General features: G+C 46.5%; 1 protein-coding gene across 5 annotated transcripts in view; it reads right to left on the minus strand.

The window, feature by feature from the left end:
• The window catches only part of LOC117897215 (lachesin), a 137552-nt gene that overhangs the window by 45361 nt on the left and 70468 nt on the right, over nucleotides 1–21723 (minus strand). The window contains exons 1-2 of one of the 5 annotated variants that reach the window (XM_034805928.1): nucleotides 10478–10491; nucleotides 5929–5934 (exon numbers count right to left, since the gene is read on the minus strand). The exons of the other annotated variants lie outside the window; for them this stretch is intronic. The gene's annotated coding sequence lies outside the window, so the exon portion shown is untranslated. Of the gene's footprint in view, nucleotides 1–5928; nucleotides 5935–10477; nucleotides 10492–21723 lie in introns of those variants that run through there. 5 annotated transcript variants of the gene reach the window in all.

Consider the following 21723-nt stretch of genomic DNA (forward strand, 5'->3'; position numbering starts at 1 on the left):
ATGCACGCACAGAGCCAGGATTCAGGACTCAGGACTCAGGCAAAGAGTCTCAACGCCTAACGCTGATAAAAATGTCAACACACAATTGATTCTCTCGCACTTTTGCATCGGGATCGGCTTTGGATACGGCCATGGGCCTTGGGCTATGGGCATCACGTCTGTTGTTTGATTTTATTGGGCCACATTTTTTCTTGCTTCCAGCGGAAGTGGCAGCCGCAGCGGCAGCCGGCGCCTTAGTTTTTATTTTCCAGCTTTCCTTCGCAGTTTTCCCTTTTAGTTGGCCCCCTGCACACGCTTTCCCCCAACTGGGACATTGTTTAGACGACCCCGGCAATTGTTTACAGTCCTTGGGTTCCATGACCAGATACGAGTACGGGTATGGGTATGGGTCTGTGAGTCTCTTGGCCATCCCCTTGTTGGGGACGGACTTGACTGGCTACATGCTTTGCATGAAATCACGTCGTCATCAAGCTGACATTATGTCCCTGGGATTAAAGTATCGGAATGGCACTTTGAATTTATCGCTCAAGTTGCAAAGTGTGATTTTTATTGATATTGATACTCTCTCGACTCTCCGCTTACACTTCTCTGTCCTCCCACTTTCCGCTTTAGCCAGCTCGACTCGACTTGGCTGTTTTTATTCTCCGTTTTCCATTCAACAGTGTTGCCTGCGAGCTGGTTTAAGGATATCAAATGCCAAAAACTAAGTTGCCACCAAAAAGTAGACGAGTTTATATGCAAATGCCATAATGAGCACTGGGCAAAGGCCTGCAAACTTTTGCTATCTTGCGGGCTCATGGCTCACTATTTGCATAAGCCTCGAAATAAATGCAATATGAAATATTTTGCATTTAATTATCTGCCAGCCCTTATCCCTGAAGACAGTTTTCGGAGCCCAGAACTCCAGGATTCAGGCGGAGCTTGGGAGTAATCAACAAGCGGTGGTTCCCAGAGCAACCGAAATAAAAACTAAATTGAATTTCACAGTAGATAAAAGTTTATTTGTGTGCAAGCGGTGCAGGTGCACTGGCAGGTGTGGGTGTGCCACAAGGTTGATTCCGGCAACTGCATGCTACGTGCATTATTTAACCAGACTGGGCAACCGACTCCTCCTCATCCTGCTACCTTTGCTTAATTGTAAGAGAAGACGTGCGTAAGTTTGTGTACATTTTTGCGTCAATTAAGTTTCAACCCTCAGATACTTGGCAATTTACGTGTGCCCCTCTGTTGCAAGTAGCTGTAGACCATTGTTGCTGCCTGCTGTTGCCGGCTGTCGCAAGTTTTAAAGCAGATTCTCATTACGCGATTGCAAAACTTTTAATGTTGTTCTTTTGTAAGTTGGCCTTGCCTCCGAAACTGCTCGTTGTTTCTCGCCTTCCAGCTTGTGGAGTCTACGGCCGAGTCTATAGATGATGTTGGCTCTTGGCTGCTGGATGCTGGATACTGTTGCTGCCTCTCTGATTTATGTGATAATTTCAACTGAAAGAAAACTGCGGCCTCCTCCCATACTCTCACACTCTCGCACTCTCTCTCATACTCATATGCGTTTGCGTTCGCAACGGATGTGCCCAGGATATGAGCAAGTTTTAGTGCCATAGTTGGTTGTTTATTTTGTGAGCTGCAACTTATTTTTTATGTGCCATGGCAGGAAGTAATCATCTTGATGGCTCTTGAAATTTATAGCGTACACACACACACACACACACAGCCCCGTTCTCGCACTCTCGCTCTCTCTTGAAAAGTATCTCTGAGTGGCATTGGCAGTGTGTCTGCTTAACGCGTATCTGTATCTGTCATTTCAGCTGCTAGCTGTGTAATGAACTACACGATTTTGGCATTAAAGCAGCTGCCGCCTAAGCAGAAAGCCAAACACAACAATTGCAATAACAAAATCAGAATCCAAATGCGAATGGGAAGCAGAGCCGCAGGGCGGCAACAGCGCTGCGACCATGAGAGTTTGGCTTAAAACTCCAGGCGATGTCTAATGTCTGAGGAGCATGTGTTTGGTTCGGTTCGAGGTGGTGTTTGTGTGTGTGTTTTTTGTGGCCATGTGTGGGAGTCTGTGAGTGTGTGTGTAACCGACAGCTTAGCACGGCCTTAATGCCGTTAAACTCAACTGTCGCTAACGTTTTTAACCTGAGGTTAAATTTTCAATTTGCTTTTACGCTTTTTGTCGGCTCAGACAGACTCGTACTGCAAAAACCAAACACACAAACACACAAACCTCAAAGCCCGGGAACCCAGGACTGCGAACCCAATCCAGGCAGGACAAAACCAAGGCAATTCCAGAGCCAGACAACGCCAATGGCTTTCTGCCTTTCACATGTGTTCGGGTGCTCGTTTGTTGCCCCATCTTTGGCCCTGGCCCGTGTCTATGTCTATGGCAATGGCAATCGCCTACAGGTCTCCGCAGCAAATTACTCTCAAGCCGCCTCTTTGCATTGTTTTTCATCTTTCGTTTTTTTTTACTTAACAGAGAGACGGAGAAAATACTTATGCACGCAGGCACGTCGCAAGTGTAGCCTTCTCTTGAATTTCCTTGGCTAAGACTGGAAATTAAATTAATTGTATTGAATTTTATTAGATTTAAGACCCAAACAGAGTAGGCAGGCACTCGTACATCTGCGATCATCAAGGACACACTTGAAGCAATTTTTGGGCTACACACAAATTGTAGATACCAAATAAAGTCAAACATTTTCCTAGGCTCCCGCCACTCCCCCACCACTGACACAATATATTTTCTGGAAGCCAGAGAGTTGGAGTGCTCTTATAATTCAATTTCTTGTAGCTTTTGTTCGGTTCTCCTTTTCCCCCCTGACAAAATTCTCTTTGGAGCAGCATATTTCATGCATTAATTTTTGTTTTCTGCTCAACTTTTGGCAATTAATTTAATCGCACTGAGCACCGAGCACCAAGCACCGAGCACCGAGCACTGAGCAGAGTGCAGAAGGACACTGTCGAGAAACAATTACGGCCGAGGCAATAAAATGAAATGAAATTCAATTAAAATTAGATTGTCAAATGCAGCAAAAGAGGAGAAGTCGGTCTCTTGTTTGCTCTTAAAGGCCTCCTTCGCCAAGGCCTCAAATATTTTGAATGAAAATGTAACAATAGAAACAGAACATTTTCCACAGAAAAGCCCTAGAATAACATTTACGTGGCATACTTTCGGGCGCAAATGCTTCCGCTTCCGGCAGTAGAATGGATGGAATGTTGTGCCCCCATGCGTGTGGCGGAAAACCTTGACACAGAAAAGGGCACACATGCAAATGTGTATAAGGAGTTCTTCTCTCATAATTCATCTAATTACTGTTTCAGGGAAAAATAAAATATAAATATCCGCAGACAGCAGCATGCCTCAGGCGATGGCTCCTTGGATGGAGCGTTGGAGGGATGGTAGGTGGCTGTCGAGACTCGCCAAATTTCAGCAAATGACACGAAGTCACGTGTTAGACTTGGCGACTTTGCCGCTTGTTAACTTGTTAGCCCCCCCGCCCCCCGCCCCGAAGCCTAATGGCTAAAACGAATTCCCTGTTTGTTACTTGCGCGACATTCAAGTCTCGGCCAAGATTTAATGAAAGCCATGTAGGAGAGCGTGCGAGACGAGAGTGCGGCGGATATGTGCAGTGGACGGCCAATACAAAAGTCACTAAATCTCTAATAGGAAAACCAATTACGGCCATTACCACATATGGCAATTACAAAGGACCTTTTCCTGTCTGCACGCGCTCGAACAGCAAAGTCTCATTAGTTGGCCGCAAAAGTGGGAGTGATGGCAGCGTGAGTGAGGGCAGAGAGCAGCTTTAGCGCCACTTACCGCAGATGTCGAAGGATGTCGGAGGTTGTGGCTGGGACTGGCATGGGATGCAGAGGAATGCGCTCTTGATGGCCACGGATGGCGTTGGCAATGTTAATGACTCTAAAGATGATGGCGAAAGATGACGAGCACTTCTCGACAGTTGCTGCCCCAGAGCCCCGTTCATACTTCGTCCGGACAAACTGTTGCTAATGCAATAAACCGAACATTTCACGTGCCACAAACATTATTCCCAGTTCAATCAATTTGCCGGCACATTGGCTGTTTGGAAAAAGGCCAATCGAATTTTCTCTTCCAGCAGCGCAAATGCAACACAAACATTAAAAAATTTATATATCCATCTATAGTTATATATTTGATATATTTTTATTAACCTCTTGCTATATGGGTTCGAGCTCTTTACGGACACAATTTTGCACATTTTGCAAAAATTTATAAAATAAATATGGTAAAAATGAAATGGAATTTATGGAACAAAAATGTATATGCATAAATTACAATAACATCTGTCCTGCCGCCCCGGCTATGCCCCTCTTCATACGCTCTCTCGCACTTTTCCATTCTCTTTGTGAGTTGTTTTTTCTTTTCGCACAGGAATTTTCATTTGGCGAATTGTTTGCTTTAGTGTCGTAAATTTGCAGTAGTAAAAATTTTGTAGTTCCGCTCGGGAGCGTGGTATTCCCTCCAAGAGGGATCCCATATTCGGTATTCAGTATTCAGTTTCCTGTATTCCCGTATCCCAGTTGTCAGCACATCGAACATGCTGCGCCATATGTGCGTGTTTGCAGGAGCAACATGAAAAATCAACACCATTCCCCTAGTCGTATACAAATTTCATGATATGCCATAGTTTATGCCCAGACAGATGATCTATGAATTGGATTTTCCTTCGCTTGTTTATATTTTTTTCTACTATTTCGGCATGCAAAAACCCATTAACCAGGGGGCATCTCCACCTCCACCACCTCCGGCCCGCATTGCTCCTGTCCGTCCGACATTATATCATTAGCATATTGCGTGGCGGGGGCCTATTCCATGCAAATATCGATAAGGTTCGTTAAAAAGATTGAAATGTGCGATTTAAGGCGATTTACCCAATGGTGGCGAAAAGGCGAAAGGCAATCGAACGAGGACGAGAATGAAAATGAGAACGGGGACCAACAACAGGCCCTGACCTGGCATTTTCTGTGAGTGGGTTTTAGGGGTTCTGTTCCCTGTTTTGACACTTGTCACCATTAAGTTAACAGCGCCAACATGGCTGGAAGGGTGGCGGGAGCAGCGGGCAGGGTGGAGCTGAGCTGCCAGATGGAACTGGGATTGGGTGCTGTGACTGTTACACAGAGAAAAAAAAATAAAAGTATTGTTGATTTGTTGAGGGATTTTTGAGAATGAATTTGGCTAACATTTTGTCGAGACTGACGAGACACAGGCTGTGAAATTTAAGCGCTCATCAATGCGGAAATATGAATATTAATGTTCCTTCCCTTTATCTGTTAAATTCAAATGTTCAAATCCAATAATGATTAACTGTATTATTGAGTGCACTTCGGTTTTGTGCATAATTTCCATTAGTACATTTTATTTTGATCTATTATGTGTAAAGGAAATTAATGTACTTTTTTTAGAGTGTAATAGAAATGGAACAGGGACTGGGAACTGCGAACTGGGGACTGGTTTTGTGTTGTATATTTTCTGGGGGCTGGCTTTAAATTCCGCCAAGTCGTTTGACATGCCAGGCAACTTGTCGTTTCGTCGCTGGTTCGTTGTTCGTTGCATGGCATTTTATGCTTTTTAAGTCAGTTTAAGATTTTTGTAGCCCCTGCTCACTGACTGTCAATGACAACTAGGGGGAGGCAGCGGCATAAGGCAAAGAAAGAAAGTGAGGAGGTGAGGCAGAGGCAAAGGCAGTGGCAGTGGCAAAGGCTGAGAGCCTTGAGGCACATGTCCTTCCCCCACCATGCCTGCCTCTCCCCGTTTGCTGCTTACGCTTTTCCATTTCTGTTAGTCATTTGGCGTTTACTCGGCGCGGATTACGTTTTTATCCATGTTGCCTGAAACACTTTCGCAGCCAATTTTATTATACGTTTCGCTGGCTTTTCCCCGGGCTCAGTTCTCTGCTGTTCTGTCCTGAGCTGCCTTTGTGTGGCGTGTAGTGCTGCTGCTGCTGCCTGTGACGCTCTGCTGTTGCCAGCTTCGTGCATTTTTATGCCGCGTATAAATAAATCTGTTAGTTGTGCATGTTTACGACTTTTAAAACCGACTCTGGGGAGCCCGTAACGCAGCCCGCTGTCAACTTGTTCATAAGCGTCACTTTTATGCACACTTCACTGTGTAAACAGCGTAAAATTTTGTTGCGACAGCTTTGCAAAATTTATAAAAAGAAGAAAAAAGAAGGGCAGAGCCGCAACAGCAGCAGTGAGCCCTCGATTTATGCTAATCTCAATGGAAAACTGATGCGGAGCGTGTTCCGACTTATCGGTAGTTCACCATCGAGGTCAAAGATGGGGGCCCGAAAGACCAATTGGTTGGACATTCAGCATTAAGCACCCACGACAGAGCGTAGAGCAGACTGACTGATGGGTCTGTCAGGTCAGACAAGTGTCGGGAGTTCGTAGACCAGAGTCCTGGTGTGGATTTAATGCCCATTGCACTTGAGCCTCAGTGCGTAATTTTATGAGCCCGTTTTTCCACGAGTTTTATTGGCCCAGCGCCCTCGACAATAAACTGTTTATGTTTATTATTTGCTGATGACCTACGTGCAACAGAGCGTTACCCAAGTTGGAGTGACTCCTGGCTAGTGCCCGGCACCAAATGAATCACTTACGGCCATTTGGACCCACACACACACACAGGCACACACAAAAAACAAACTCTTGCCCGAAGTCCTGTGCTCCTTTGGAGCATCTGAAAATGTTTTCGAGTTGTAAAAGGAGGCCGTGGGCAGACTGCGTAAATTACAAATTAGCAATCACACTAAAACCGATGCAATAAATTCTCACAGGAAAAGCTTAAGGCAAAAACCCTGCCTCTGCCGAAGGGGTGGAAACTTTTCATATTCAAAGCGTCAACTCATTAAACGGCTCTCAGGATACTGAAACTACGGCTCCACTCCGCTCAACTCGAATCAAATGAAGCACGAAAAACAAATCAAAGTTTCGCTCCTCGAAATGCCCCACACACCCAAACACACACGTCCAGTTATACAGAGATTCAGATACAGAGATCCCCAGTTACAGATACATTTACACCCATGTAAGAGAGACGAGAGCCGAGAACCAAGTGCAAATCGGATGCGGATGCGTGTGTGTGTGTGTGTGTGTGCGTGGAGCAATTTGAGAGCGGAAATCAAAAATTGACCTTAAACCCTCAGCAAGAGAACGAGAACGAGCACGAGAATGAGCATGAGCAACTCGGGGAAACAAGAGGAGGGTGCCACCCGCCACAACGAGAGCCGTAACCAGAAACAGCAACGGAACAGGGGCATGTGGCAGGGGCGAGGCGAATCAAACGCGTCTGGGCCATTAAATCGACACCTTCTATCCGATGGCAGCGAGGCAGGCACAGGCGAGAAATGAAGTATAAAAGTAGCAAAATAATAAAAATTTATTGAGATATAAAAAACAATTTAATTTATTAGTATTTAGTGTAAAAGGAAATAATCGAAGTTATAAATTTTTTATGCCAGGCCAAGCGATTCTGCTTTATATGCCAAGTGCTTAGAGTGTGGATTCCACACACAAATCCACCCTCTCTGCTCCCACCCACACTCTGCCACTTGCTGCTCCATTGAATACTCCCCCACAAACCAACAACCTCTGCTGCGGCGACATGATGTAGGGCAGTTAAAAGGCAAAAGGGAAAACAAATGAATTGGAATAGGTTCGAGAGTCAGTGCCAAAAATAAAGAGGAAATTCTACCGGATATATGTACATACATATATGTATGTATGTATGTACATGTGTATGTATGTATGTATTTATGTACGATTGTATCGCATGTGGATGTATCCGTGTGTACACTTACACGTCCAATGTCTATTTGTGTGAGTTAGTGTTTTGGAAATGCTCGTCTCGGATGTTGAGTTCCAACTCTTATCAAGTGTGTAGATCTTACTTATGACTTAAGCGTTCCGCCCGGACTCCGGACTCCGGGGCCCCAGACCATGAGGTGGCGAGTGGGTGGGACAAATTGTTTGGGTTTTTGGAAGACGGAGGAAAGTCCAAATTTGTTGGCTTGCTGTCGTTTTGGTGGCCGGGTAATTTAATTTATCGTTTTCTCTGTTAAATGATGCTCAAGAGTATAATTCGTCGAAGAGCGTAGCAAGCGGCTAATGCGAACACAAATTGCCAAGACAGCCAGAGCGATACTCGTCGTAGTATATCGATGCCTTCGATGCGTGGAAAAGCGGTTTTCCTCTATAAGCGAAAAGCATTGCCGCAGCATCCACGGCAGCATTAACTCCAGCATAAGCTTCAGCATCCTCTCCAACATCCACAGCCACATCCGCACTTAGTGGTTGCCGTTGCCGTTGCTGTTGCCATTGCCAGCAAGTGGTTCGCGCTTCTCTCTGATGTTTCGCTGCTGCACTTCGAGCGCGTCAAGTGTGGCGTTTTAGACACACAAACAAACACGCGGCGGTATGCTAATGTTTGTGCTATCCAAAAACTCCTAGAGCAGAGTAGAGCCCGAGATGAGAGCGAGAAACATTTTAATTTTAGCCCAGTTTCTAGCCACAAACACAAAAAACACGAGCACAGCAACGACAACGGCAACGGCAGAGGCAGCGGCAGACTTCGGCTGCAGTGCGCCGCAACTGCAGAATATGTGCCAATAAAAAGTTTGGCAAACAAAGTTGGCGTCACACTAAAGTGTAACACAGCTGCAGCTGCAGCAGGAGCAGCACCAGCCAGGGCCGAAAATTAGTGGCATCAGAGTGGAACCATGCCGAAGTGCAACGCCTTCGAGAGTCTGTCTAAAAAGTAAAGTTAATTAACCCTAATTTGTGTGTAGTGCGTGGCCAAGAGAGTGGAGTGGAGCTGGCTTTAAGCCCGTTCTCTTGAAATTCAGAATTCACCTGTCACGGACACAGATAAAGATACACAGGCATTGCCACAGGGGCAACGCAGACACAGACACAGCCACAGACAAGAGCCAGTTGGCAGTGCCAAAAGGCAAGGGCAGAAGAGCCAGTGGCATGGCGCGGAACAGAACAGCATAAACGTTGTATAATTTATGCATTTTATGTAGACCGCAGAGAAAGAAGTGTGGCATGCCTCCTCTCTGCGACTACACAGAGCTGCTGCAGCATCACATCCTCCTCCTCCTGTGTGCCAGACACTAAGATACGTGTATTATGTATGTGCCGGGGTGCAGTCTTTCCTTTTTTTTCAATGCTCTTACTGACTCGCTGACTCGGCGAGTGGCACAGGGCTTTTCTTTGCTCTATTTTTTTGGGAGGGAGGGAGGAGGAATCTGTGCAAGACTCTCTGAAAATTGTGCAGGCAAAAACTTAAAGAGTGGAAAATGTTGTCAGGAGAAGACAGCTGTCTAAAATGGGCAAACGGAGCAAACCTGACCTAATCCGCAATTGTTTCCCACGAGGGAAATTCACTACAACCTGGCGGCCATGGGCATGGCTAAGTGGAAGTAGAAGTGGGGGTGGAGCTGTTCCATAAATATGGAAACTTTTATCCTGTGCAGAATGTAATTTTATTAAAGATAAACAATAGTCGGAGATCTCTGCCCTCCCTCTGCCCTGTCGGAGATTTCAGTTGCAGCCTAAATATTTAACAAGCATTTTCCCTGTCAAATCTCCACTCGATTCGAGGGCAATTTCCAATTGAGTTCCCTGAAGTGCCGGCCAATTAGCCAACATCATGATCAGAGTCCTACACTTTGTAGCTGTCCTTTGGCCCACTTCCAATCCGCCTTTAAGGAGGATATTGATAAACATAACACTTGTCTTTTCGGACCATTAAAATGGTAATATTGCCAGCGGTAATTCTGTCCCACTTTTTATGGAAGAAGGAGGCCGGCCTCCATTGCTTTTTATGCGGACATGCTCTCGCATTTTAATTAAGAAATTAAATTACATACAAACTGATGCGTAACAGATTCCTCGTTACTAATTAAAATTCAATTTCTTGCCATTAAAATGAGCAGCAAAAGCATCAGCAGTGGCAGTGGCAGCAACAGCACCAATTACAAGCCAAGCCCTTCGCACATTGAGGCGTGGCAGCACGCCACTGTTCCACTGCCACTGCCACATGCTACAGACCCTGCCCCTGTCAACGCCCACGCCGCCGACCCTGCCACTGCGCCACCACCCACTCTTGGCAAATTAAGCACGCAAAATTAATACGCAATAAAAAAGCAATAATAAAAGCCGAACAGCAGTACGTACCCCGCCGAATCGAGTCGGAAAAACAATTTGTTGTTGTCTCTTCCTCTTTCTCTCTCTCTCTCTCTCCCAACTTCTTGGAAGGGAGGTGGTGTGGTGGGGGGCACCAAATTGTATAATTTCTTAATGAGAGGCGGCCAAAAGTTTCAGCTTGAAAATTTCCAATTAACATTTTATATTAAAACCGACAACTGATTGATTCGCTTAAAGCCTGAGCGGCACGAAGGACTGGCGCCCCAGCACTTCAAGCACTGACGCTGTTGCAACAAAGCGATGCGGTTGCCCCAGGAGCGGATAAGAGGGGTACCAGCAGCAGCCCCCTGCACCACCATTGAAGCCCCCTGAAGCTTTTGCGCTTCATCCTCCAACAATGGCAACCGCCAGCCGGGAGAACAAACAAAAGCTGAAAAATACTTGAAGCAACTATGCCAGAGAGTTGCCTGAATGGGAGAGAGGGGGCGGAGGTACATGGGATCCAGAGAATTTCCCTGTCCCGTTCCGAACAGTTGAGGAAAATTGTTTGCTATTTGCCAGACTAAACGGCACAACAAAGCCGTGGCCAGTAGAACGGCCAGGGGCTCAATGGGATGCAGGGGCTGTTTGTTGGTGTAGGGGGTAAGGGTGGGGAAAATGCAAAAGGGGGTAACAAATTACTTAAGAAAACTGTTGCTGCCTTATTGGATTAAGTACACGGCGAAGAACGAAAAGCAGTTCCTCCACCCCACCACCATTGCGCAGATCTTTCAGCGCACAATTACCAGCGGCTCTTTTATAATTTCTTCGCAAAACTCTTAAAGTTTAAGGAATTTGCTAGGCAGGCGCTGAAATGTTTGTCCATCTGCCAAATGCCAGACTTTATCCTGTGATTCACAATGTTATAGGATTGCCCTAACCCTACCACGTATCCCTCTCCCTGTCCCTCTCCCCTCAACCATATGCCACGCTCTGAGGCTCGGCCGTCTCGTCGGGGGCTTTTGGCGCGTATCCCCGAAAACCTTGTCTTTACCCTGGAGGCCAGTTTGCTGTATTGTTATACAATTTTGTTGAAATTTATTTACAGAGTTTTGTACCACACAGAATAAACATCGAAGTTGGAACAAATCATGAATTTAGAAGAGCGGGAACCTCGGGGTCCTGTAGCTGCAGAGGACCAACCGCAAAAACAAAATCAAAAACCAAAGACCAATATCGAAGCCAAAACTCTGCGGCACTGGGGCCAAGTTATGGCTTAAATTTCTATCCCAGCTCGGAGCACGGATGGCGGAATCGTGTTCTGCATGCCAACAGAGCAACATTCAGGGGGCAACATTCGGGGGCAAGTTAGGTCAGTTGGGGCATCGGAATCTCCTGCCTGCCTTCCATCCTGTGCTGCTGCTTCTCCTTTGTTGGGGGCCACACAAAACACAAACAAGATAATAAGTTCATAAGTATTATTTGCAATATAATCTCTCTTCCGATTTGATTTAAAATTCTCTCAAGTCTGTGTCAAAGTTTTTGCGAGTCCTGGCTGGGGCTGGAGCTGGGGCTCTGGGGCACTTAGGGGTGTGTGCAGGCATTGAGCCAGGGATAAGGCTGATGCTACCCTTAGTTAATTGGTCAGTTTCTGTGGCAAGCTGCATTCAAAACTTGAAGATAGCTGAAGAGCTTATGCCTCCAGTCGGCGGCTTATCTAAAGAGTCCCTGGATTAGGAGCTGATTAAACTAGCAACCCTCTGGCCCCATAAACAATGATTCGTTCTGTGAATTATGATGGTCGATGGGCCGGCGCACGTGCTGCGCCTTCATCCTTACAAAATCTGGCTCGAGACTGCGCTCAAATTTGTCAAGAAGCGGCAGCAGCATCCGCTTTGCCATCGGCTAATTAATCAGGCCAACGCCAAGTCAGAAGTAAACAGCCACCGCCTCAGCTTAAGCCACTGCACTGCCACCTAACAGCATTTAGCTAAAGCATACTTTGGCTAACACTTGGCAGAAACTTGGTCCTGGAGTCTCGACGGCGACTCCTGAGTCTTGTGGATGCCATGCCCCAGTGGGCAGAGAGCAGGGCCACAACTTTCACTGCTCCTCCATCTTCTAACTGCAATTTATGAGTGCAGCGGGCCACTGGGCGAAATTTGTTTACAACTTAGGCGTTAATTGACACTGCCACAGAGGCAACTGTGGGAGGGAGGCAGCACAACCAGAGGTAATTCCAGTAGCATGTACAAGGCCAACCACTGGGTTTCACAATCGGATGACCATGGCCCAAAACAATGCCCAAAAAAGCTTGCCAATATTTATGCAACCTTATTGTGCAGCCACCCATAAAGCGACCTGCAATCCTGTGAAGGTAGAAAAGTTTTCAAATAAAATGTAACACCTCAACCAGAAGGAATGTGTCTGCGTGAGTTTTGCAACTTTTTAAATGCACAGCCAGTGGAGGAGCAGCAAAAGCAGGAGCAGCAGAAGGACGACTCTGTAATGCCTCTCTTTTGAGGTCGACAACTTTTCTGGCAAGTTAATGAGGCAGGAGACTGGTCACTCCAGTGGAATCACACCAGATTGTTGTGCAATTAGCTAAAATGTGCATCAAAAACATCCAACCCCCACTCCAACTACAACACATCAACTAAATCCATGCGTTTACCCCTAAAAGTAAGAGTATTAAGTGTTAGCAAAGGAACGAGATGGGGAAAAAGACTAAAGCCGAGAGGCATAGTAAATCAATGTCCTCGGTAATCCTCGCATAAGGCACTTTATCAATCAATGCAGAAAGGATTTAGTTTGAGTTTTTTCGTTTGTCATCGCTTCGTTAATGCATGACGGGACGGGGTGGCTCAACAAAAAATGCAAAGAGACTGAGAGAGAAAGGGAGAGTGTGACAAAGCCTCAAACAGATACGAGACATAGAGAGTGAGGGGGAGAGAGAGAGAGACCGACACACGCAACATGAGTCGTGGAAAAAGTAATAAGCAATAAGCGGTAAAACAAAGTAAGACCAAATAACACAGTAAATCAGAGGATAATGCCACACACTCTTCCACACACACACAGATGCGAAAACCAATCCAATGCACACACGCACACACACGCACACTCGATGTCTCGCAGGCACACACAGATACTTGTGAGGCATTGAAGCAATCAAATTAAATCCCAATCGCACACTTAGGCGCAAAGACAGGGTCTCTCGGTCGCCCGGTCGCCCATTCTCCCCACTAGGACAAACGACGATAAAGCGTTATGGTTCATTAGGCCCACGGATTGCCAAGCGATTGGGTTAGGTGAGGACAGGAGGACTGCGACAATAGAAGCATATATCATTTCATGGCAGTCCTCCTTGTCACACAGAGCCGCACGGAACGGGATTACGATGAGCACCTACGCCAGGCAGCAGGCAGCAGCAGCATCAGCCACCCCTTACGGCTCGTACGTCCTGCGTTTCGGGGGTTGCAATGTGTGTGTGTGCGTTGTTGTTGTTGCACTTAATGTCAATATCATCAAGTGTCCTGCCATATGGGCAGAGGCGAACCCAACAACAACCCTCCTCCGGCTGACACTTGAATGCAGCAGCAATTGTCACCCAGTTTTGGGACATGGGCAACGAGACATGGGACATTCGGCGCAAATATTTACTGCTGCAAATTAGTAAACTAAACACGAGTCCGATCCAATCCGATCCGATCCTGGGACCCTGGAGGCAGCACCGAAAGGGTAACCAAATAAATAAAACATGCGGCGTATTTGTCAAATCTGTTGCAATTGTGTGACTGACCGCCCGCCCAGTGTGCAGGGCGCACGACGTCCATGGCCACCCCCTGCACGAATCATTACCTCTGCCGACACTCGATCCACTCGAATGCTGGACACACCCCCCATGGACCCCATCCGCCGAAAAACTGTTTGATTTATTTGACACTTTGTGCGTCTGTGCTCCGACACCTGGTCCTGCCTTCCTGCCTGCTGGTGCCCGGAATTAATGCAATGAAATTTGCCAAACTTTTATGAACGAGTTAAGTCCTTGGCGTGCGCGAGAGTTGGTGCCACAGGAAAAGAATACAATATTAATGAGTTTCCAATGTTAATAAGCCCTGGCCATGGGCCCAGACACCGGCGACCAAAACGACAGCTGCAGTCCGCCAGCGAAAATCCCTTTATAATTTCATTTTAGCCCCGACTCGGGAAATAATTTAAAAACTTTGTTAGATATTCTTAAAGTCATTTAAACGCAGAAGCGCGCCCAAGAAAGTTGGACGAACGATGGGACGCTGAGACGATGTGAAATTTTAGAAGTTGTCGTTGATGAGCTGCTGATGAGGCGTGCGTTGGTTCCCGGGAACGGGTAGTGGGCCTCCTTTATGCTCTCAGGATTCTCCTCCATCTGTCAACCAAAGTCGAAGTCGGACTCTCGTCAGTTGTTCAGCTTCTGCCTCATCTTCAGGCTTCGCCTGCGAGGCCCAAAAACTTTGCGTTTGCCTTTTGTTTTCCACTTTTCTTTTTCTCTCTTTTATTTTGCCAGCCACCAGTCGCAGGGCAACTTTGCGAGGCATAAAGAAAAATGAAAAATAACTGAGAAAAATATACGAAAAAAAAAGAAAAGAAAAGAGAAGCGAAGAGACGAGACGAGAGGAGATGTGAAGATGATGTTCCAGCTTGCCGCAGACTGAATGCCCTTTCCACTCATTTGAGTTCTGCTGCATTATCCTTCCATTAAGATGTGACAGAATTGATGGACAAGTCCTGTGGAACTCTGGCTACAGAGAGTCAACTGAAAAAGCAAACGAGTAGCATGGGGCAGGGGCATGGGGCATGGGGCATAGCACACTTTTGTGATTTCTGGCTTTTTCATAAAGCCTCGCACACAAATTGTAATGATGAAAAAAGTATCTCCTGAATATGAAACGAAGCAGCTGGACAAATGTCGCGCTGGCTGGCCAAAACTCTGTCCAGAGTCCAGAGACCAGCGCCCATGGTCCTGGCCCATTGCCACTTTTTCGCCGGGGATAATAATAATAAAGTCGCTCCGCTTCGTGCGGTTGGACAACAGCTGTGACTCTGACTCTGACTCCCACTTTAGGCCCTACCCCCATCCAAGGGTACGCACCCCCCCGCAACGCTTTTTGTGTGGCAATGGCAGCGGCAGTGGCAGCTGGCGTCGAACTTAAATTAGCTTGTACATACAATCCGCTTTTCACAGAGAGAGCTCTCCTCTCGCTCAGTGGCCAAAGTTCTTATCCGTGAGTTTATCTTTCATATGGCAGCAGCGTGGAAAACTTGGCCACCGAGTGCCCAAGTGCCGAGTGTTTGCGGTGGCTGGCATTACTCTGCATTCTGAATTTATTACCAACGACAAACACCATCCCCTGGCCAGAGAGTGCTTTTGATATTGTCGCCAATATAAACATTTTATCATAAAGAGATTAGACGCCGATAAGACGCCCCGCTTCGCAGAGGACAAACAAAAACGGGCACGGGCGATGAGCGTATGAGGGAAGGTCCTCCTTTTGTGGTCCTCAAATCAGAGATCCCGGATCTCGGTCGGGCAGCTCTCGTTGGGCTTTGATTTACGATTTCCTTGATGCCCTGAAAGTACACCGGAACAATGGCCGGCAATTTCCCCATGCGGTGAAATTAATTTGAAGCATTTGCCAGGTGCCCGGACCATCGGCACCGTCAGCTGCAGCTAAGTGCAGCAGCAGCCGCTGCAAGTCTACAAGTTCGCCCAACTGAATGCTTTCCCAGCACACTTCAGGGCAGCCGTAAAATGGCCACATCCCATGGGCGACACCAGGACTCAAGAGTCTACAGAGAGAGGAAGGTGTAGAGTCCAGAGTCCAGAGAGAGGTTTGCAACCACGGACTCCAGACTCGAGAAAGGGGAACAGCATCACATCTACAGAGCTGTGTGGGCGTGATGGGTGCACTGCCAGGTCTACACACCAGAGAATCAGAGCCTGGGAATGGGGACAATCTGTTTGCCCCACAGACTCCAGAGGCCGGAGTGTGGCGGCCATCCTGAAGTGGGTGAGTGGCCTCTGAGCTGCACTCAATGTCAGTTAAATCCCGTCGCTGCATTACGACAACATTTCTACCCGCTGCTGCTGCTCCTCGACAAATGTCTAAAGATAAAGCTGCAAAAATATTTTAACCTCCTTTGGCAACATGTCGGTTGTCGGAGGACATCACCCCCATCCCCACAGACCCATCTCCATGGCCACAAGTAGCCCACCGCACAGCACCTTTGCAGACACGAGGCTGCTGTTGCATCTGTTTTTGTCACAGCGTCCCAGTCCCAGTAGCCGTGGTCGCAACTTCTGACAAAAACCCGACCTAAACATTGTTTTTGTGTGTGATTTTTTATATCCTAGGCATGCTCTTTGTTGCACACCAGCGAGTTCTTTGTTGCACTTGAGTGCCTGTGGGAAAATCTTGATCTTTGAATCCTCTACGGGCTAACACATGAAGCGCTGATCCCACCGCAACCAAATTATTCCTATCGGAAACTCAATGGAAACAATCCGCAAGAGAATTCGTTATATAGTCTCCAATTGCTGGGTACTTTCTGGTCGAAATTGCAACTTTTACTTGTGATTTGTTGCATATTTCATATGCGGCTTAAGCGAGTTCATGAAGAGTGGCAGGCAAAACAAAGGCAAGAAAAGGAGTGGGGAGTGGAGTGGAGTGCAAGAGGATGGTAAACCACTCCCAAAGTGAAGTCCACACTGTGCAGGACCAAGTCCAACTGCAATTCCATGTCAATTTGCTGGGAGAGCTCCTTCTCGGTAAGAGACAAAGGACTTGGCCAGAGCCAAAGCCAATGCGCTGCAAAATTAAAATTGCTCAGCCGTTGGCCCCGACATTAGGCGAGGGCCATAATGAAATGGTTTTCTGGTTTAAGCCAACAGCATAGTCGTACTTCGCACACCCAAATGAGAGGGCCGCTCTGAAATTCTAATGAAACTACCCGTTGAGGGGTAGACTAAGAACAGAGCAGAGCAGGGCAGGGCAGGGCAGGGCATGGGGTCCCTTCACCAGACACAGAGATTGACAGAGAGAGAGTCACTTTATTTTATTAGAAACTTGTTTGCCGAGCATTTGCACACAAATTAAATATGGTTTGCTGTGCAGAGTGGTAGCTGAGCTGCTTCCTTTTTCCCCCTTTGCCCATTCTCCTTTCCTGACATTCAGTTGAAATTCAATCAGCTCCAGTTAGCAGTTAGCGGCAATGCCAGTTGCAAGTTCAACTTTGCAAAAACACGTTAATCGGGGGCAACACAATTTCATCACTTGCCCCACTGCCAGACAGAGCGAGAGCAATTAACTTTTTAATATAGAAAGCAAAAACGATGTTGCCAAATCATTTCAAAGATGTTTCTGATGAACCAGACGAGCAAGCAAGTACATGTGTTTGTTTCTATAGCAGCTGTTGCAAGGATATGCGAGACCTAATGCCATTGCCATGGTCAGACGTGGCAACAAGTCCGCACTGTCTGCCTATGTTCCGTGCCACGCATGAGCCGCTCCACCCATCTGGTGTGTCTGCTTTTTAGTGCGTTGCCATCTCTGGGTTTAAATGCAGCAATAAACTGGAATCGTTTCCATATAGAATGGAATACGGAGGCAGAGCAGCGTTCATTCCCCTTCTCTGTGACTAATGTCAACTCTTCAACTCTCAATTCATGGCAATAAAATTCCCCCTCATCACTTTCTCTTTAGTAGATTTGTGCGGCTTGTGCTTTTATGTTTATGATTTAATTGTCAATAAAATAATCATTTGCAAGCCTTTTGCCACATGCAACCGCCGTACGTGCTAAAACAGAGTTCAAGCTATTTTTCCTTTGCCGATAAATGAATTGTGGCATGACGAGGGAGTGTAAAAAGGTGGAAGCCACAGGCGGCATCATGCGAGGAGATGAGCCAGAATAAACGAACGAGGCCCAGAACCAGGAACTAGAAAGCAGGCCCAGAATCCCACAGCCCACAGCCCACAGCCCCTGACTGGCACTTAAGTTATTGACGAGATAAAGTTGAGGATTTTGTGTGCATTTTTGTGAAGTGCCAGACGAAGCCCATAATGATGGAGGAGATGCTGAGGCTGTTCGGATGAGCTGGAGTAGGAGCTGAAGCTGAAGTTGAAGCTGAAGCTGTAGCTGGAGAAGGAGATGGAACTGTTGCCGGAGGAGGTAGAGCTGTTGCTGGAAAAGTAGGCTGTAGCTGAAGGAAGAGCTGTAGATGAAGGAAGAGCTGTAGCCGAAGGAAGGAGCTGTATCTGTTGAAGGACATGCGAGCTGAAGCTGTATCCGGAGCTTCGTGGCGATGATGATGCCGTTGACGTTGATGTTGTCGACAGTTTTGATGCCTGTCCGGGTCCCGGGGAAACCACACGTAAAGAAATGAAGCAATATGTGCTCCAGGATGAAAGCTTTAAGTGTTTCTCTCTCTCTCTCTGGCTCTGTCTCTTCCCCTTTCTCTCTGCATGTTTGATTGTGTGTCTGTGTGTGTGGTGGCAGGTCTAGTTTGTTTGCTCAAATGCTGCTCCTTTGCTCATGACACCAGAAGCAGGACACACAGTGGCAGCGGCAGTGGCAACAGCAGAAACCAAACACAAAAAAAAACGAACGAAACCAATAAAAAGCCGAGTGAAACGAAACAAAACGAAACGGAGGCGGAAAAGAAAACATTGTGGCCAAGCAACAATGGCAGTGCCACACACACACGCACAGATCCACCTACACACAGGGAAACACATGTACGGCCCATCGATTTTCACTTGAGTTTGGCGAGCAAATTCTCTGGAGTCGCACAAACAAATGCGCGTAAATTTTGCTTAGCGCGCGATTCAAGTGCAAATACTTGACACTGCCACAAGCAAAGTGCGGGGATAAGCGTTATACAGAGATTCTGAGAGGGAGGGAGGAGGGGAAAAAAGGGGGGAGCACCCAGTATGGATGGTTGATGGATGTTATAGCCTTCTTTTGGATAACCGAATGCCTCCCCAACTCAAGAGCCTCTCCACTCCAATCGTGCCCGTCACACGTCAATATCCTTTTTGCGGCTGTTTTCCGATTTTTGTATTTTTTTTCTTTTTGTTTCTGTTTGCCAACCCGTACCACAGTTTATGCCTCCTGGCATTTGGCCCTTGTTTAACCCAAGAACTTTTGCACTGCCACACCTGATGGCCAATGTCTGATTTATTTGCATTTCGGCTCTGGTTCATGCAGTTAATAAATTTCACTTACTTATGCCCAGATATACACACACATACATACATTTATTTATGTGCATAAATGGGGGAAAGTGTTATCAGAGTACATGCCTACATATATAATGTGTATTTGGGGAAATGTGTTATCTGAGTGGGAAAAGTTTTCTACTCAAATATCGAAAGTTTTTGCCAGAGTTAAAGTTTTTGCGGAGGCAAACCTCTCTACCTATGTCAAATTGATTAGTTGAGTTGGACAGATGAATCTTAATCCAAAAACGACAGCAAAGCACAGAAACCCCCCATTCAGGAACGGACCCTCGGGGGCCATGTAGATACATAATTTGATTGTGTGATTTATGTCACAATGTGTCTCTATATTCCGAATTAATGAAGATGAAGATTAGTCACCAATACGAACGAGTACTGTGTAAGCGATCATTTAGCAAGCGTTTGGCACCTCATTAATTGTGGGGAAAATGCAGAAAAAGCTAAGGGAAAAATACGAAAAGTGAAAAGGGAGAGGGAAAGGGAAAGACAGAGGGAATCGACAACCACAAATGCAAATATTTGAAACGGCGAGGAGGACGACTCCACTCCAAAGGAGTAGAAGGACAGTTAACTAGAGTACAAACCAAACTAATTGTTACTGACACTAGCAGTAACTGCTCTGACAGTCCGCTGGTGCAGGAGCTGTAGATGGATGCAACCAAATGGGGCAGACAAACGTCCTGCAGCAGTTTTGAAACAAGAAAGAAATGAGAGGTACAGAAAACCGAAAACGTAGATACTCTTGAAACGTGATTCTCTAAGCGTTCAATCTGAACAAAATTCTGAAAAAAATCTAAACAAAATTCTGAACAAAATTCTCTCATAGTCCACATGTTGAAAGTGCTTAATAAAATCAGCATCCCCTTCCCGTAAAGAGTATAACAAAACAGCAGCGACAGAGTGGTGTACTTTGAAGTACAAAAGGGAGTTGCAGCTGGCAGGAATGATTCCGGGGAGTTGCAAGCTGCGCTCCTCGAACAGAAGACAAAGTAAAGTTATTTGCGGTTCATTATTCACTTTTGGATTTTATTTCCTTGCGGTGAGGCACGATCGAAGACAGTGATGGACAGCAGATTGAAGTACGTTCGAGACACGTTCATCTGCCGTCCCGAAACCACGTTTGCCAGCAAACTGCATGCAAAATGACCCGACAATGGGTGCGAGGAGCTGGAAGCAGCTTTGCTTGGTGGTGGTGGGGAAATGGTGTCTGGCGTTGGGACGACGTTTAAATTGGGAACTTTTGCTTGGCTGCATCCAAAGCAGCGTTTGAGGAGCGCATTTTTGCTCTTTGCTTATTCATCTTGCAAGTTGAAAAATAAATTAATAATGCGTTCTTGCCACCGAACGGCAGCTGTAACCGCACAACGGAACGACAGAGATGGAGCATACCATCCCAAAGAAGCAAAAGGAAAGGAGGAGAAAGGGCGGGACACTGTCAGGGACTTGGAATATTTCGTGCTGAGCTTTTTTGCGCGCACTTTCTATATCTATCAGATATATACATACATACTACACTATATATATGTACATTTATCTATCTGTGTTGGGAGGGACGCCCTTTGGGTCCATGTCCATGTCCATCTCCATCTGCTTCTGCTTTTTTTGCCTTCAACTTTTGCTGTGTGTCTCCCCTCCTTTTGCTGACACCCTTGGCCCTAAAATTTAATTGCATCTTTTTCAACAATTCTAGCACGAAATGAAAATTCATGCAAACGTTGGCAGATAAAAACGGAGGCGCCCTCCATGCTCGTGCCACTGCCCGTTCCCATCCATCGGAAGTGCACAAAGGACGTAGGGACGAGAGAGAGAGAGAGCAAGAATGGCCAGAGGAATTTAAGCTTTCAGTTTAGTTCAGTCAAGATATGAATACTAATAGCCACTGGAATGTTTGAGTAGCCAAAGGACATTGCACTGCCACTGCCACTGCCACACTCCGTGGCAGAGCCCCGAACTCGAACAGATCCCAAGACGCTTCATCGTCTGCTCCCCATTGGCCACTCCCCTCTGTGTCGTCCCCTCTTTCCCTGGCAATGTCATTACTCTTATTTGATTCCGTGGACATTCGCATAAATGTCAGATTGAGTTTTATGCACAGGCAAAAGTTGAGTCCTCGAAAATGCACCAACTGCCGGGGCATTTAAATGCAAAAGCCCGTGAATGTTGAAGGGAGATGGCGGGGATACGCGATTCGAGATTCGAGGGGACGTCTTCTTGCCACACAAAAACGAAGCGAAGAAAAGCAATTAGCGAAATTAATTGCTCAAGTTTCGC

This window comes from Drosophila subobscura, chromosome O, assembly GCF_008121235.1.
Source record: "Drosophila subobscura isolate 14011-0131.10 chromosome O, UCBerk_Dsub_1.0, whole genome shotgun sequence".
Taxonomy (NCBI): Eukaryota; Metazoa; Arthropoda; class Insecta; order Diptera; family Drosophilidae; genus Drosophila; species Drosophila subobscura.